Below are 16,866 nucleotides of genomic sequence, written 5' to 3' on the forward strand. Positions count from 1 at the left end.
GGAGAAAGCTCTCTCCGTATTCAGAGAAGTTTTGCTGGAACAAGGATGTTGGGATGAGGTACACCAGAGACAGTGTTGCTGGTTGGTGGGCTTTGTCTCAGAGGCAGCGCCCAATGCAGCTGGCCCAATGAGTGGTGGTGTGCCTTTCTGGAAGCTGTGGATTTGTGTGTAGGGCATATTTCTGACCATTCACACCGACACCAACAGCTTCCTCTCAGTAATGAACATTTAACTCCTCTTAATTCCTAACTCTTTGGGGTGCTGGGCAGCTCTGGAGCAGCTCCCCAAATTCCTGCCAGCCTCAGGAGATACTGAGATACGTACTTCAGTACTGAACAGTTGGAGTATCAAGGTGTAATATTACTTTTAATTGTTTTTCCAGAAATGCTCCTGTGTTCTCCTTATGAGAGTTTCTGGACTGATGGCTCAAAAGAGCAGTGCTCCCTTGTTATTTGGAGATTGCAGTGGAGAGATTCACGTGTCCCAAGATGAGTATGAGCTTAAGTGATTTGGTGGATGAAAGCCAGTTTGCTCAGCAGCTCCCTGCTGGATAAGGATCCCACAAAGTAGACTGAGAAGGTAGATGAAAAATACATCAATCATACATAGCACATTTCACCTATCCAGGATCCTGCTCAGAAGCATTAAGGATATATTTTAATTTCTCAGATGCAAAGTCATTGTGCTTTTAGCCATTCCAAAATCACAAAGCACCATATGCTTTCAGAGAAACTCTTAGCGAGCATAAGATGCTATCGGTGCACATAAAGATATACATCAGGCAGAGTTATGGAAATATTGAACATATTGGGCCTGAGTCAGAACTCACAAAGGGGTTTTACAGAGGCATAAAGCTTTGGTCCTGACTCACACAAATGAATGCCAGCTGAGAACTGCAATGTTTGTATTTGGAGTACAAACACTTCAGTAAAGTGGCAGTTAATGCAGTCATGACAACTTCTAGAAAAGGTCCCAAAGGAAACAGTAGCAGCACTTTGTACTAAGATGCACTCCTACTCATCACTAAAATCCTGGGTTAAACTTTACATTTCCTTTCCTTTGTGTTGACCTTGGATTTTTAAACACTTTCCTGTGGCCTTTCTCAGATGTCCTGATTAATGTTATGTTCACTTAAGGGTTTTTTTGCAAAGTGGCACTCATTATCAGGATTTTCATAGCAATTACGTACAACAGGAAAAGCATAGGTCTTATTAAAAAATCATCCCACCAGAGTTCTGTTTCCATAGTCTCACTCTTATTTCAATTGCCCTCAATAGTCACATAAGTAACTTTCAAAATGTGACGCTTCTACTGCCTTTGACATCCAGAGAGTTTTGGCTATGTTTCACAAATATTCATGAATTAAGATTCATGCAAGTTACAATTAGATAAACATTACTGTAATGTTTTTGCAACAGGAGAACTGGAAGTAGAAATGTATACAGCAACACAGAAACAGAGAAATTCTGGAGTAAATTGAATAACACACTAGTATTGCACCAAGGTGAATTTCTTTTGTTCCAAGCACAATTGAACTGAAAACCTGGGAAACTCCATCCCTTTCTTTAACCACTAAATAAAACTCTCTACATCATCTTCGAATGGGATATTTTTGTTAAAGCTAGACTTTGCATGGAAATGGCAGATGCTAATCCCTGGAAGTTTGTCAAAAAGTCAAACTGGAGGCAAATACCTGAAAAAGTAGCAGCAAACATTTAAAACTTTAAAAACAACCATAACAAGCTGAAATTCATTAGATTTGCAATTGCAGCTAATGCTGGGCAATGAAGAAGACAAAGCAGACAGGGATTTAGTCAAAGTGAACTGTTTCACACGCACATAGCAGTGGACCTGAGAAAAAGGCAGAGCAGTGGGTGAAGTGACTTCATTCGGTGTGTGGGTAACTTCAACGTTAATTTCATAAGGGTAAATTCAGGCAATGTCCCCAGTTCAAAATAGACTTCTGTGCTGCTCCTTCCTAACCCACAGGTCAAACAGGAGTAATAATTTGATGAGACGTTTGGTGTAAGAGTGTGCAGCAATGGCAGTATATTTTTCCCTTACCCTATTTCTCATACATCACCTTGAGCTGGAGGAGGTGCTGGGATGGGTAAATGACTAAGAAAGCAAAAAGGCATAAAATAGAGTGCTTCCACAGAGACGTGGGAATGTTTGGGGTTTTCCCTCATTTTCATCAGAGGGATATCAAATTTTTAGTCATATTTTCTTTTCTTTCATAAACAAAGCAATAAATCCTGAATCCATGAAAACAGGGTCCCAGACTCTCCCAAGCATCTGTGCGTAACAAGCCAACTGCACAGAGACCAGGCAAAAAAAAGCAGCCCTAGGATGAGCACTGTGCAGCTGTAACAGTTTACAGCCTCCTTACTCTCAGTGATCTTCCCTATTGTCAGTCAAGGAATGGATTTTCTTTAATCTGAACTGTAGCAGTTCTAGATTCCTAGAAATCTTTTCTGAAATTTCCTAGGACTGCCAAATATGAACTACGAACTGGCATCAGATAAGACCACTCAAGCTAGTCCCAGACCATATGGGGTTGTTTTTCTCCTATGCATATCAAATTTGAGGGAAAGGGTGGGCTTGGGTTGTATATGCGCACAGGGAGTTTTGCCCCAGCTTTCCAAAGAGAAAGAATTGAAAGCCATTCTCCTTACTGTTCCTGGAGCAGTATAAACAGTGCTGGGGGCTGGTATAAATCAAAGATCAACCTTCACTACATGCGTATTTTACAGGCCACTAAGTAGGGCCTTATTAAGAAATTAATGCTACTATACATCTCTTCTCCCTTTTCTGCCTTCCAGCAATAAAGTGATGCACATGGGAAACATAATTTACAGAGGCTACAAACAGCGATGTGTCTGCACACTGAAATGCTAACTTTCATAGGCTATAAAAAAAGTTACTGCTCTTTTATGGAATAAGATTTGGGAACCCCTGAGTCCAAGAAAGAATAGCCTCATAAAGCTAAATAATGAAAATAGCACAGAGAAAGCGTAAGTCTTGTCATTAACAGACAGAGAATTTTTATAAGGTGTGAGAAGACAGAAGTCCTTGCAAAAGCAGCCGCCACCAATTACAGCCAGATAAACCACTCAGGAGGTGGGGTGACTCTGGCCACACAATGCCCACTGCGGGCAGGGAACACCCCTTCCAGCTGCACCTGCCTCTGATGGGCTGCAAGCCTCAGCCCCATGGTTAGTCTTTGCAGAGCGGGAAGCCAGTCATTTCGACCAGCCACTTATTTTTCATCATGTTAAGGTTTTAAAGCATGTGGAGTGCTGGTATTTGGTGTGGGACAGAAAATAAAGAGATGCTGGTGGTGCTGGAGAAAGGAAGGTATGAGACTGAAGCACAACAGGTGATAAGGACTTGGGGTCAATTTTATTTGGAAGGAAAGGCTAGAACACAAGTATACAGAATGAAAAATATCATCAACATCTACCCAAAAAGAGGCCCCAAGAATACATTGGTGGATGAGACCAGCGTAAAACGAATATTGCCAACAGCCAAAGTTGCATTGTATTTATTGACTGAGACAAAGGCAGGGTATATTCAGCTACTGAAGATCTGTGTCAAGACATTGTGTGCACAGCTCCAGCTGTCTCCAAAGGGACCAGATCAGGAGAAGCAAAGAGCTGCATCCCCACTACTTAGAATAAAAGGAGTAACACAGAGGAAACAAAGCAGAAGTGGAACTAGTTATCTTTCTTCATGCTTTAAGCAAGAATGATAGAAATGCTTTTAGCTGCTTAGAAAAGGTGGCCGGTACAAGTATGCCAGTCCCACAGAATGAGTTAGATGCTTTGAGTAGATAAAATCTTAAAAAAAAAAAGGATAGTAGGGGAATAGGGTAGTAGGAAAATGGGGAATCTGCCAAAATTGTGTTTGGAGGAAAATCCTCTAATAAGGCTAAATTTCATGAGATGTTGAGAGAGTCATCAGCATTCACTAGCCACAAAGAGAGCTACGAATATTAAACTGACTATACAGAACATTTCACACATGTCAAAATAAAGTTCCCACTCCATATGTTTTCCAGCCTGTGGATGTTTGCATCTCCAGTGCTAGCCAATTATTTGACAAAATATTGAAGGATTCCCTTCCATTTTTAATTGTGAAAAATTTGTTTATGTTTACCACTTGAACAATTAATTTTGCACAGAATTTACTTATGGGTTTTACAGAAATTTTCCAAGGAGTAGCTGGTAATAAAAATTTTAATCATTAGTTTAGATCAAGTATTTCTCAACAGTGTTTGCTTCTTTAAATGGGAAATTGAAGATTTATCATAGATGACTAACTGCCATTTCCTCCTTTAAGTGTTTGATATTTCCAAAAGATTACATTACTGTTGTTTGTGTCTGAACCTTGGAGAGTTGGGTAGAATTGACTTGTCCCATTTTGTATTGTAAGTCATTTCATATATCCTTGTCAGTGTTAAAAACATGAGCTTTTCTCACATTCAGTGAGTAAATATAAGTCAAAGCATGGCTTCTCCACTGAGCACCTTTTCTGCTTCAGATCGCTGTGTATACAAAGCAAAGGAAAAGGATGAAGAGAACTTCCTTGTGAAGACTGTGTGTCTCTGCCTCTATGACTGAGGAAATATGTTTATTTATCCTTCAGGAGATTTCACAATCTGGTGATACTTTTGGATGCAAAAATGCTCTTAGATATTCATGTAGCAACAAAGATCAGGATGAGTGGTTTTTAATCTATGTCAGGCTGGGAGACTGACCGTTTCACATGACCCATGTCTCAGTTTGAGCTTGGATTACTGCTCTGCACCCTGAATTAGCCTAGCCATTAAATCAGCTAGGAAACCGTAGTTTGTATACAATGGAAAGACCTTTTTTTTTCATGGAATGCATCGACCTATTGTGGGTTGACTCTCTGGACTCTTTCCCCCTATAAAAGCAAGAAAACACTTACAGATTTGGCTTGATGTTTATTTGAAGAGCAGCAGATCCATTCTGGACACTTTGGGAATCCCCAAATGTGTATTGCAATTTGGATCTGAAATTTATTGCAGATTCAATGCAATTGAGGCCCTTTAACTGTGATGTTAAAACATTGATTTACATTACAGGCTGCAGTTGCTTCAGAAACAATACTCCCTGAGGCTGATTAGAGCGACTGACCAAAACATTGGCAATAAACCAGACCTTTATTGTTCGGAAAAATCTCACCCAGTTTTCTCTTTTTCTTGTTCCTCTGTCTGCTTTTAAAAAGTAGCCTTATATTTAGCACCACAGTTCTCTGGGTTTTCCACAGAGCAATCTACTGACAGGATGAAATTGCCTGCCAGGAGGTGCTCTCAGTCCTTGGTCTAAGAACAATCATGTTCCCAAACCCTGGAAAAATTTCCTGGGCCACCAGTAATTTGTCAGAGATGAGATATAGCTAGCTGAAGTTTTTGCTAAAATCCCGCCAAACACTCTTCATTAAACAGCTGCAATGTGGCAGGAACACAGAGACAAAACCTGTGACGTGGCAGCTACAGCTTCTTGTCCTGGAGCATGTCCAAGGCACCAGCCTTGGGGCAATTCTGGGACAGCCACAGTCTCCTCTTTCGCGTACAAGATTTATTAACAAAGTCTCTGAAAGAGAAAAAAAATATCATTCTGTAGCCTAGCGTATAGGATATTTTCCCTGCGTAAAGAAGTCTTGGCTGTTTGTGAATGACCATGACTACTGAACATAAAACAGTTTGGTTTTAAATACATTCGGGTCTTCTGCCTCTCATACACGACAGAAATGTGACTTGCTAGGGCTGACAATATTCAGGTGTTAAAGGAGGTCCTGGAAGCATAAGCTCCTGGTTTAGGGGAGAGAAATGCAGAGATAGGTGTCAGTGTCAAGGAAAAACCCAGGTTTCTATGTCTCTTGTCACACCCCCTTCCACCACTGTGATGCTACACAGCTGTATGTCATACAGCTGACAGGCTTTGTGACTAAGGCTGGTTTAATCTTGCAACTACCCGGTATGGCTAGCAGCAACTATATCACAAGTAGATGCTATTAGAAGGATGTGAGTCACTAGCAGCAACACCCGCGGCAGTGCATAGACACATATATAGGCATCTGAAAGCAAACTGGGGAAAAAAAACCCAACCCAACAAACAACAAGAAGTTTCTTTTTTACATCCTTTTTTACATTCTTCCTGTCTCTTTGCACGAACAGCAGACAACAGCGTTTTCCACAACTGTTTAGCAGTGGCTTTCCACTGGGAGAATCACAAATAGGGCTGTTCTCAGATAGCAGAGAAGCTGCAATAGCAATAGTAGAGAGTCTTGTTTAATTGGACTGTTGCTGACACAAAGCATATTGCAACTGATTTCCACCACCCTTCCGCCCTGAGACAAGGCAGGGGTGCAGTTAACACCTACATGGTGGCACAGTGGCATGATGAAGGCTGCCTTCTACCAGGTCAAGCCCAGTAAAGGCAGATTGCAAGTACCTAACAGAGGCATGAATTTATGCCTTGGAGTATGTTTTGTGAAGCTCCGACCCACTGAATTGGGTCTTAACTAGAAGTGGCATTTTATTTACATGCCAGGAACCCAGCTCAAGACTTCTTTTGACATTAAATTATTTGCTACTAATCCATCGCTTTTATTTGCCAGGCTAGGTCCTGAGCAGGGGAACAAGCACCTCAAAAACTCGAAGTCGAACATCAGACCAAAGCAGACACTCAACATATGGGAATCCAAGGCAGGACTCTATTTTATGGAGTATCGATGTTGAAGTAAAACTCTTTGATCCCTTACTTCCACCGCACGTGAGCTGCCATGGACTCAGCAGACAGCAGATGCACTTACTAATTACTGCTAATTGCTGCTGTCTAGACACCATGTGAAGACTAAACTACCAGCCTTGTTTACAAACCAGCAAATACCTGCATAGTCTTCTGGTATTATTCTGGATCACTGTGCTAAGTCGCCAGTGCTGAGTTTGCATACAACAATGCCAGCAAGAATAACGGTTTGCATCATTTTTGCAATAATCTGGACAACTGCATAAAGTGAAGAGAACTGGAGGGTCAAGCCCTCCGTTGCTAACAACATTAATTTTCCTTCATCAAATCCTTACTGTGTTTTTATTAGTTTGTACCGCAGAAGCAAGTAGTTTTCTGCATTAAACTCTCAGTCAAATGTCTAGAAATAAGAAATGATCACAAAAAAGGCTTCCAGCATGTGAAAACCTCACAGAGATTTTGTGGCACAAAACATTTTATTCAATCTCCTTAAAAAGTGGATCATTCAGTTTTGTTTGATTTCTTTTAAACTGGTACCAGTTTTAGTAGAAAATGTTAGTACCTGTCTCCCTGTTTTAAAAAATCTCTTTGTGATTGCTTTCATGAAATAAAAAATACAACATGAACTTTCACAAAGTTGAAAAACTTTTGCCATGCCCTTCTGGAAATAGTTTGCAATTGTTTCGAAGTCGTGAAACTGTAGCCATTCAGCCTCTACGCATCTTTCCTACAGAGACTAATAGACGGATGCAAGCATTAAGAAGCAGCAACATCAGTTTATACATGGGGTACATATAGCGTCTACCATCTTACCTCCACTGTGAGTTAGTACATTTACCATTGTTCTGCCTCATGGTGTTTTCTCCCTTTTTAGCTGTCATAAAAACTAAATGCAATATTTCATGCATCAGATGGACAACATTTAAAAACATTTATTAGTGGCACCTGCACAGGAATTTCCTAATGGCATCACACTGGTCTTGCACAAGAAAACCTTCCAAATGAGGCTGTAAAACAGAGAAGGGTTAAACTGAGTGATGGAAATAGCCAATGAAAACAGGATAATGTGTTGATACGTGGAAATGAAAGAAGTAGGAAAGAGTTTTTGGAACAGTAAAAAAGTTTATCAGAACAGGCCAAGTTAATGTATTGTTCTTTACATGGAAGTAGAGATTTTTTAGATCATTTTTCTTCCCTAAATGGGAGAAAAGCTGTCATCAAGAAAAGGTACCAGATGCCAAAATGAGCCTGAATTTAAGCTGGAATTATTGAAACCAAGGTCTTTCTTAAAGTGTTAGACTGTTGATGTTTCCATTTCTGTAGACTGCACAAGCCTCAGGTAAGGGCTAACAAGGAGATACTAAGGTCTGGAGAACAGTATGTAGTATTATTTGAACACAGTTGTGAACCGACTTGCTTGACCCAAGGCTGAAATGACCTGAGTCAGCACAGATTGAGACAAACCGTATTCAGCAACCAGCCAGGCAAGCACAGATAAACCCTGCTTTGGGAAAAGGTGCAAGCTGAGCTATAAGGTTTCAGGTAGCTTCTTTTCCAATCACCCAGGACAACCAGAGAAGTAGCAAACTGGTATAACCAGTGACAGGCTCCTCTGTCAGTACCCCTCAGCCAAAATATCCTCATTGCATTGCATGGCATGTCTATGTTAGTGAGTCTTGCCTTGTCACACAACTGGCAGCCCTTGGCTCCAGCCATGGCTGGAGGCAGGATCTGTGCCCCAGCCTGGCACACGGCATCTGCATGCAAACATACACTGTGTAGAGAGGGGGACAGGAGGTGTCCAAGACATCAGTTCCCTATACATGCTTTCCCTCCTTACTGTCATACATTCAATACTCTTTTTTTCCCCCTCTTAGCTGCAGTACAATTACTGTGAAACTTTAATGTTACTTCTTTTGACTTCCCTACTAGCTCAGCATTTGGAGGTTTGGAAATTATTTCAGTTAGAAAGAAAAATTGGTGAAAGGACATGGGATTTTTGGATACAAAAACCCCCCTCTATTTACAAGAATAAACAAATTCATGCTTTCCAGGGCACACAGGGGACCCAAAGTCCAGGAACAGCTTTCCAGCTGATGGCTTCCTGCCTCCTTAAGAGAAATCTGACCCAAATGTCCTTTGTCAAGCCTTTAATTAGTGCCAAACTGGCCTTTTTCCAGAAGTTTTGAAAAAAATTGTCTCTATCTTTGAAACTTCATGCCTTTCTCACTTCTATACTTCTCCCTTCTTCAAAATGCCTTGCCAAATCTCGTCTGCCCAGACCATCTGAATTTATGAACAACTTCCTACTCACCATTTGTTTTGGTTGGAATTACATATTTTATTCTTTCTTACAGTTCTCTGAAATGCAGTACATAAAAAGGAACCTAGCTCTTACAAATAAATTCAACCTACTCTGTCAATCTCAAGACCCTTCTATTTCAGACCAAAGTGCATTTTCTCTTGTATTTCCAAACCTTAGCCTACATTCCCTTAAAAACAACAAAAAAAAAAAAAAAAAAAAAAAAAAAAAAACCCAAGCGTTGATGTTCAAGTTCACACAGTCCCTCTGTCCACAGCTGGCCTCTCTCCAGCTCTCACAAGTCCCAAGACACATCTTACTTACTCTTTTTCTTAATGTTTCCACTGGTGCCAGGTGGCTGTTCTCTTCCCCTACATGTCTCCTTGAGAGAACTGGGCTTTCCAATACACAATTATGTCCCTCCAAAGCAAAAACGTTCCTCAGCAGGAATCATAAGGAACAATAAATCGCAGAAAAAAACAGGTCACATGCTGTACTCAGGGTCTGAAAGGGTGGAGAATAACTCTTTATGAAGGACAGAAAAATGGCATTGGATCAACTGCACTTGGTCAGCTATATAGTACTTGGTCATTTTCTTATGAATAAAGGTTTTTAATTGTGTTTCAGTAAAACTCAGTATTTCGTCATGTATTTTATCAAGGCTATTAATTGTTCTCTAAATCTTGAGGTATCCTGATAGTCTTGGAGGCTGAAGAACCCCTGAGTGTTTGCTAACACAAACATAGGAGGCAGATGAGGTTACAAGAGCATAAAATAAAACATACTGGAAGACTGTGAAGAAACTTCCTAAAGTATGCAAGGCTAGTAGACCAGAAGTTGTATGGGTTTTCTGCCTCTGTGTTAGCACTATGAAAAAAGTTCCCTCGACTGCAGGCATTGTCTCTTGCTTGCTGTAGAAGGGAGTGTGTACTGAGCTTTCAGAAGGGCTTTATATGGGACAATTAATAGCAAAACCAAATTAACTCTGCAGAAGAGAGCAGAAAGCAGTGCTGACAGGAAGTCCTAAAGACAGGCAAGTGAGCACTTGTCGTGAACTCAGAGTCAACCACAAGAAGACTTGCTGAAGCTGAATGTCCAGCCAAGCTTGCAGAGATGTTTTCTTGTGATCTTCTTGGCTGAAACTGCCCCCAGTCACAACTCAGCATTGCAGGATCCACAAACCTGAAGTTTAGCAGCCTTTGTAACTCAAGGTAGCCACTGGCAGAGAACAGAGGGTGGTTTTGTCTGCCACAGCACCCCCTAGCCACACCCCGCTATGCCCAAACTACAGCCATAATTGACAAGTGTATCAGGGCAAAGATGTTTCCCATTACAAATGTGTCATTTGGAGTTTAGTTTTTGGAAGCAGTTCAAGCAGCATCAGCGGTGACACTGAGGATGGTCAGCTCAGATCAAGTTCTTTCACTGCCATTTCTTAATTCCCATGCAAAGTAAGGTCCATTATGCTAGCCCTTTGATTTCTAATGTTCTGTAAAAGAGAATGCCAATGTCCTTGTAGGAGGTAGCTGAAAGGTATCTTGTTAGTGGCTACACTAGATTGATTCAGCCAGTAACCTGCTCAAAACAGAAAACACTGGCTGCTGAAGAGGTTGGGGCTCTGCCACCAACTTTTTTGTTGGACCTACCCAGGACCTGCTACTGTAGGTACCAGAGGACCCACTCTCTCCTCACCCAGACTACATCCAAAGGGGATATCAGCTCTTCATATCTCTTCTTGGTCTCAACAGACAGTAGAGGTCTGCAGGGGTCTCTGCCTCTCTCCACTGCCTGTCTTGTGAAATTATACTCTTTCTTTAGGAACCTTGCCCAGGGACCCCTCAAGCATATGACTATCTGTTAAGGTACTTAATCATCAACAGAAACTTTTTGGTCTAATTAATTGGTGAGAGCTGAACCTAGCCTTTCAATAGTTTATTGATACTCGATATCATAGCTTGGTTCCTGCTGAAAAAATCCCTTTTGCCATCCTACACCATTTTTTCTACAGTCCCAAAAACAAACAGACATTTTGCCCTGCTGCAGCTTCTAAACACGATTCTGGTGTCACCGAAAGGACACAAGATCAAATAGCTGTCCTGCTTATTACATGGATATACAGCCCCAAGCCATGCCCACAGCACGTGCTCACAGCTGGTATGAGCAGCAGCAAGGCAGGCTGCTGCGTGAAGCGTGGGACACAGCATGAAGCTTGATTTTCAGCTCACTTCATCTTGGGTGATCAAACATCAGGCATTTCAATGCAAGACCCCGTCCCCAGGGCAGGGGGGGCAGCGTGGCGTGCTCCTTCCACCCAGGCGCTGCCGGATGCTCGCCCCTCTCCTCTGGGGACTGGGGCAGTATCTGCTCCGAGGATGGACCTGACTTCTGGAACCAGCAGATGTTACTATTTACGGAGGAAATTTTTTTTGGCAGAAACAGCTTCCAAGGGACCATAGCTAATGTTTAAGCAGCAACTTTTTACCCAGGGAAAACTGAAGTGCTTTACACTCTAAATAAGAGGAGAGCAGGCTAGCACCACAACAATGTGTAGGCAGGATTCAATTAGTGCCTGATTCCCATCTCCAGCCACCCTCCCGGTGCAACTCTCCCAGGGAGGAGGGACTGCGTTTTTACAGAAACGACAGCTGCCCAGATGTGGGCCAAGCCTACCTGCCACTTGAGCTAGCATGGAGGGGAGGAGGGAGCCACCAAACAGGCAGGCACAGCTCTTGCCCCAGGGAAGCTGTTGACTGTCAGGTGAAAAGATGAGGGTGTCCCTGCTGCCACGGCAATTTTGAGCAAATGGCTCCTGAGTTGCACAGATACAGCCAGGGATGCACAAATCCACTCTGTCCCAGGTGCTCACTGCAAGAGGGTGCCTTAGTGGGAAATAGCCTTCTTTCTTATTTTTATTTTGGCCCCTGCGAGCTGCTCTGGACACCCATGCAAAATGCAGAACTTCCACAGTCCAGGGAGCACAGTGATACAGTGCTGAGTGCTGTTCCCACCATGATGTTAGCCAGCTGGCCTAGATGTAGCCTAGTGTAGATACACAGATTCAGAGAAAGCAGTAAATCAGGATGTGCTATAGCTAACCCCAGACATACAGAAATCATGAGTCATGCCCAGAATAACGCAGAGATTAGCTTTAAAATTTGTGGGTTTTGAAAAGCATAATGAATGTCCTGCTGCTTTTGTTTTCCTGCCATTCTTTAATATTTCACATGCACTTTGATTGGATACCAAGTAACCATATAGGTTAAAGTTGTGATTTTTTAAAAGCTAGGTCTGGAAAGACCCTGTGATAACCTGACTGGCAGGGCCAAGACTTTCACCAAAAGATCACCGTTAACAGCGGGAACTCCAGTACAATTGCAAAGGTTGGTAACATTGAAATGACCCCTAGCTCACCCTTAATAGAGACTATGTCAGGAACAGCCTCCCTGACTTGGTGTCTGGGTAAATATCCATGGAGAAGTCACTATGTTACAGTTATCTCTCTGCAGCACAGCAACTTCTAATACGTCAACAGCTTGAAAACAACCTTTCTCCTCCAAACAGCTTTTATCCCTTTATCTTAAAATAGGACTGGGTGTTCCTGTGTTCCTGGCTTTTTAGGAAACACCAGCCTGGACCTTCTAACCTCCCTGTCGCAAGTCTCCTGATAGTTTAAGTGACATAAATAAACCACATGCTTTTAACTCATGGCTCCAACTCCTTGGGTTTTGTCAGTACTATAGCTAAGCCATGGCTGAGAAAGCTGAGACTTAAATAAATATCCATATATTTTCTAAGCTGCTGCCCCACTGATGAAATCAGTGATGAATACAAGGAAAACTTGGACAACCTTTGCACTATTGTGGCACCACTACAGTGAAATGAGATACAGCAGCTGATTTGCCTGGGGCAGCCATAAAATAGCTGGCATGCCAGCCATTTGTGGTTCAGCGTAATGGGGCTTCGGGTTTAGCCACTCCAGCCAAACCAGTCCCTTTCTACATTTCCCATGTTTTTGTATTTAAACAAAGTCCAACTCTCCCAGGCCCTGTGAGGAGCAGCAAACCCGGTGGTCCTCATTTTCTGTTTTCTTTTGAAAGCTGGGACATATTGCTGTATTTCCTCCCCCTACCACCTATGCTTTCCCTGTACTTACTTTGCAGTCCCGGCTACCTCAGCTGTTGATCCCAGGGAAACTTCCTCTGCTAATACTCCCAGGAATAGAAGACATTTGTAGCCAAACTGGTAGTAACGCTGTGGTTGCATGCATGTTTGTAAAGTTTGTTTTGTATAGATCTAATCTGAGGCAAAGTGACTGGAAGGAAGTTTCTTCTACTTCAGGCCGTTCATAGATGCTTTGTCTGAGGTCTCCTTATCTTCTACCTGCGAATCCCAGCTCATGTGACTTTCCGTTCTGAATCAACATGATATTCAGAAGTAGAATATTCAAAAGAAGAAGAAATGTTTAATTAGTTTTCAAACTTTTAAAACAATTCAGACTCTGTAAATCTTCAGAAAAAAAAAAGCTTATTTGGGGCTAACAAAGAAAAGAGCTTGTTCTCTCACTCCCTCCTCCTCTCCCCACCAGCTTGCCCTGGAGGAGAGGACCTCTCCGTCCACATCTGGCAGAGAGAGAGAGAGATGGCTGAAAGGAACCAACAGCCAGACCCAAAGCTTGTTTATTTTACAGAGGCTGCTGAGCTGAGGTCAGGAGGCACTTCTAGCAAAGAAAAAGCAGGGAGGCGCATCACAGAGCGCTGGAAAGCTTACAGCAGGCACGGTCAGAAACCTGGGCCACCAGCGGACAGGCAGGTACGCCCCACGTTAGCAGGTCCCCACTCCAGGGAAGAGCTCCTTGCCTTGTATCCCACGGACTAAAACCTAAAAGAAAAAACAACCAAGCAAACAGTAAATCCATTCAGGAGTCTTCGGAGGGCTGAAAAGAGAAAGAGACTCGGTGCCACAGGGAGTTTTGTGGAAGAGCTGAAATAGTTGGACGAACAAAGACACTGCTGAAGCACCTGAGCAGGGCAGCTGAGCAGGGGGACCAGCAGCATGTGGGGCGGTGCGCGGGGCAGCAGCTCATGTCCTGCCCACCAGCACACTGTGGGGTGCAGGGGCTGCTTCTCTGGATGCAGCCAGGCCGATGCCTCATCAAGAACCGGGGAGGAGAGCAGGGCTAGGAACAGCTACAGCTGTACTTTGGGTGAGGAATAATAATACAGTGTTGCTGTATTCACTCCCCTATGTTCCCACTGCTTTGGCCTCATAATTTTTAGTAAAATACTGTTTGGCAAGACAATTGGCTCTTCTTTGTAAACGGGGAAAATTAGTTAACTAGGCAGCAAGTAGTTTAGTTTAATTTTCCTAAAAGTCTGGATGAGAGCTTGAACTAGTCTTTTATTAGTGATTCCCTCAAATTTGATCCTGGCCCTTGGAAACCTGGCAGTCGAGTCGTGACACAGGGTTATTACATCTGTGAAGATGCAGCTAGTGTCCGTGAACTGAGAACAAATGGAGTTTCCAGCTGAGCACTGCTTGGTTAGCTTGTTGTTCTCCTTTTGTATACTTCGCGATACAGGGTGATGCAGCACTCCAGGACTTCAAGAAACTTTCCCCACAACAGATAACACATTAGATTTCTCCCTGCCCGCCCCCCCCCCCCCCCCCCATCTTTTTCTTGCTGATTTAAGTAAGTCTTCCACTGCCAGCACACAATGCCTATTTAAGGGAGTTCTGCTGCTTTCCGATGTACCGTGAGCAAAAGGAAGCTAGCAACTTCTCACTTTGGTCAGGGTCCACTCGGAGGACAATTTCCTCTCATCTTTAATTTGATGTATTACAATGGTGTTTTCCATTGCTGCAGTTGCGAGGCTGTTTCAAACTCTCATGCAGCAGCACTGCTTTTGTGTGAATGTCCACCTGCGTGTTCCCCCAAGAAATGAGAAAATTCAGATGGCATGACGTGTCACCCATTAAAAAGAGAGTAAGATCATGGTAAATTTCAGACATATAACCCATCCAACTTTGTTCCTCTTTCTTATGTAATACTCTCTGTGTTTCCATAGATTTCTCCTTCTGCCTATGAACCACATCCTGCTCTTTTGCAACAGTGTAATTCCTTTGACTTTAGCTTTATCGTAAATTGGAGTCCCATTTTACGTTGCGTAGTTTTCACTGGAAAAAAAAGCCAGTAACACGCATTTAAATACTTCTCTCAGTTTATCTCTCCTCCTAGGTATGTGCTCATTACATACTCATTACAGTATCAGGGCATTTATATTAGCTGTAGATTTATAGGAAATTCTAGTTATACGTGTATTTTAGGTGTTTCTGGGCTACCACACAGCTGAGAAGCAATGCATAATGCAGTGCATTGTAACTGGCAGGTCTTTACCTACAAGCTGTCCAGACTGCTTGCATTTATCAGCAACACTGAAGCTGAGCTCTCAAAGACCTATTTTTCTATAATATGGAAAAAAAGCAAACAAAAAGTGGTTCACCAGCCTTTCAGGACAAAGGCTGGGCCCCTTTTTTTCCTAGCGCAATGTCATCCTCAGTTTTCTTGGAGTCTTTGGGCATTACTGCGACATAAACCTTAAGTAATGATAAGAATACAATAGGAGAATAAAAAAACAACCACATATAATAAGTTCTTTCCTCCACAACAGAGGCAGCTAATATCCTTGAAATGCTGTGAGAAAGACATTTTCCCACTGAAAGATTCCACAGGAAATAAGAAAAATTATCAACATTTTGGCCTGATTGTCTAATTGAATTTTTTCTCTTTGTATGGGAATTTAATAAGTATTAAAAGCATTTCAGTTTTTTAGTGTGCTACAGATGAAACCAAAGACATTGGTGACAGCCCTCAGAGCAAATATTTGTAAATGTTAAGGCAGCAAATGAGGTGTTACTTAAATGAAGGCACTCTAAAAAGCCTCCCTAAACCACCCAACTTTCCAAACCCACAGACTGAGAATTAGCTTGAATTAATGATAAACTTCTCCCTTATTTTTCTTTTCTTATTTGTGATGGTTTTCTGGGAAGACTAAGGGGTCTCACGTCCATTCCCACTAACTCCAGACCCTGCTTGCCCCTGTGTACACTGGCAATCAGACACAATATTGCAAATTTGCTCTCAGTCCATGAGAGCTCAGGAGAGTAGACGGGGACAGCAGGGTCTAATTTGCAGACCCATGGGAGCCCTTGGGCTTTGGTCCCTCTTCTCAGTGTCCTGCTGTAGGTAAGGGTGCTCCAGGCTAACACTATTTGCCCAAAGACACTTGTAGCACACGGGTCTCTGCATTGCCAACTCCAGTGCAGCTCAGTGGAAGAATTCTGTGTTGCCTTCTGCACTTAAAAAACATATAGGAGCACTGGGAAGCAGGCAGGTGGTCCCGGAGTCCAGTTCTAAAACATGGAGATGGATCAATAATGGTATTTATCGCTTAGAAACCAGCACTAACGCAAACCTCAGATGCAGTAAAAAATAATAAATATACTTACACAATCAAAATACAGACAACAATTGCAAAAGCTTTAAGGGTCAGTAAAAAGAAAGAAAAACATAATTATATCTATCTATACTTCAGATCAGCTCCAGGAGACTTCAACCCTCAAGGCATTTACCTGAACTTAGTGCTTTTTTTATGCACAATCTTGTTCTCTGTGCCTGTAAAGAGACAAATCTGATACAGGGAGTATTTAACTGTTGTGCAAACTTCCCTGACATTGCGTTCCTCTTTAAATTTGTCCTTCCTACCCCTGAACGATCCATACAAACAT

The sequence above is a fragment of the Gavia stellata genome, chromosome Z (genome assembly GCF_030936135.1).
Source record: "Gavia stellata isolate bGavSte3 chromosome Z, bGavSte3.hap2, whole genome shotgun sequence".
Classification (NCBI taxonomy): Eukaryota; Metazoa; Chordata; class Aves; order Gaviiformes; family Gaviidae; genus Gavia; species Gavia stellata.